Consider the following 2,791-nt stretch of genomic DNA (forward strand, 5'->3'; position numbering starts at 1 on the left):
CAAGCTCGATGTTTTGTCCTTTACAGTGCACTATATTGCTGTTCTTAAAACTTGCAAAAGTCAGAAGCAAGAAGTAAGGAGAAAAACACCCAACACATTTATATACACAAAGATGTGTCACATTATCCTCAAACATCAGTGGAACAAACTGAAGCCTCTCTTCTCCCCAAATAAATATAATAATATGGAAATCGACCTCTGAGAACAGAACGACTCATACAACATTTATTTACATATATTTGGATATAGGCTTGTTTTCCCACCATAAGCTTTATAAAATCTGTGATTCTCAAGAGAAAAAAAGTAGACATCCAGACAAATCCTCATGATATAAATGCTCATATAGCGACATAATTTTCAGATAATCCTCACAAGTAAAAATCAGTTTTGATTTTCACTTAATTATTGTCTCACCCAGTGACAAATGAAAATAATTCTGTTTGCTCATTAGTTTAAATATTGATTAGGATTGATTGCAATCATTTTGGAGCTGATCAGAATTCAGAAGCCTCAGCTGGTTTCTAATTAGAAAGCAGACTGAAATTTATTCCTTCACTGAAAAATAACAAATTAATCCCCAAATGATTGTTTTTGTCCCACTTTAGAAATAGCTACCATGTAAAACGTCAGTGGGCTGTTATATGAAAGAACATCTCTTTTAGCACTGATGGATCTGAGATTCATGAAGATAAATAATACTCTGCAGAAGGCCTTGTGTAGTTCCAGTGGACCAGTGCTGAAAATACCACTGAGTTATTTGTACCATTAAGTGGTTTTAGTTTAAAAGAAATATACCAAAATAGCAAGGAGTACTGAGGTACAACAGAATAGCCAGAGTGTTAACAATGAACTGCCACTGCTTTGTCTTCTCATGTAATTCCATTTTTATTTTGCCATGTTTGTATGTATGCCAGCTGATACATTGAAAGAGAGGAAAGTAAAGGCAGAGAGGAAGGGGAGATTCTGGCTGTTCGGTACCCCACTGCTGAAGCCAGGCTGGAAGGCGCCCTGAGTTGGGCACTGAGATCGGCCACACATTTCAGATGGTGTCATTCCCAGGTAAACAGCCAGGGCAAATCCACAGTAGCCATAAAGCTCTGGGCAACTGCATGAGAGATGGGAATAAAATTCTGAGAGACAAAAAGTTAGTTGCTAGAAAAGGAGATGATGCTTATCTCCCAAAAAAGGTAGATGGAGATTTCTCTAAAACAGAATCAGTCTGCAAGTGATAGAGAGAACAGAGCTAGGAAGGGTTGTCGGGTGTGTGGGTCTGTTTGATGTAAGGCACTCTTCTGGGCTGCAAGTGCAGGCAGTGGTGGTGAGATCATCTGATCTGATGGATGTTGGCTTCTCCTCATTTACTTCTCAATGGGTTGATATACATCCAAATGTTTTTAAACTCATCTCTCCATCAAGTGCTGACTATTCTGAGTTGCACTTCTGAAATTCCTTGTTTTTCCCTGGCAGTCTGAGACACCTGAATACAGACCAGTTGGTTGCAGTTGCAGTTTGCATCCAATGCTGAGCTGTCAGCATCCCCCATCCTGCCTGTTCCTCAGGCATCAGACCTCCCCAGGTCTGCACAGAGCTCACCTGGCCTCCTTTTTCTGATCACTGAGAAGTTTCCTGGTCTTGATTGCTATTTCTGAGAAGTTGTTAAAGAGTGGAGAGTGGGCCTTTGGAGTTATGATGTGGTGTGAATAGAGCTTTTTCCTTGTCCTTTTTTCTTCTTTTTCTCTTCTTTTTATTCTTTCTCTTTTTCCCTTTTTTTTTTTTTTTCTTTTTCCTTTTCTTTCTCCTTTCTCCTTTCTTCTTTCTCCTTTTTCTTCTTTTCCTTTCTCCTTTCTCCTTTTCCTTTCTTCTTTCTTCTTTCCCTTTTCCCTCTTTCTCTTTCCCCTTTTCATTTTCATTTTTTCTTTTCCTGTTGATTTTTCCCTCCTTTAGGTGTGGAATTGAATTTCTCTAGTTAATCAGATAAAACTCTGAACAATTTTCAAGTTTGCTTTTCTGTAAATAGCTGTCGAGAGAAAAACTTGATAATTTTTCTTATAGAGACATAGGGGTCCACATGGAGGAAAAACAGATTAGACATCAGACGGATAGGGGCAGATTAAACACACAGAATACAGGAAAATAACACAAATAAACTAAAGACTACACTCATTTATTTGTATTTACTCTTCTTAGCATGTTGAAGAAATTGTTGATTTTTAATATAAGTATCCTATTCTTTTGACGAAGGATATTTTTGCATGCATTCAGGTATCTACTCTTAACACTAAGTATTAACAATATATACATATAACAAGATCAAGAAACATCAGTCAAGTTTTTGCTGTGTGGCAAGTTTGTTGCCAACACTGATTCAACAATTGCAAAGTTTATATAGTAAGGAAGAATTAAGATGACAAAATGCCATTGGTAAAGAAGTCACATGTATTGCTTGACACATGCACCTCAATAATGCTGAGAAAAATATGTCACCAGATGTTCCAGTGTTAGGGCATCCCGTGTCCTAATATTCTGTATCTATTTTGCCTTCTACTCTATTACCTGCAGCAACACAACAGTTTAGAAGGCTGAGAAAAGCATTTTCCTATTTGGTATAAGCTAAGAAACCTAGTTCTAAAAACATGCCAAATAATTTGGCCCATACTGGAACAGCCTGTTGATGTCATTGAGATAGATGGAAGTACTTTGTTTTCTATTTCTAGGAAAATGAATGTAAGAAAGTTCTCTTGCAGCTGCATTGTCAGACGGTCTGTGCTGCTGCTTTCTTTTTTCAACACAC

The sequence above is a fragment of the Lagopus leucura genome, unplaced genomic scaffold, assembly GCF_019238085.1.
Source record: "Lagopus leucura isolate 7727_CA_CO unplaced genomic scaffold, USGS_WTPT01 70-24_obj-0_obj, whole genome shotgun sequence".
NCBI lineage: Eukaryota > Metazoa > Chordata > Aves > Galliformes > Phasianidae > Lagopus > Lagopus leucura.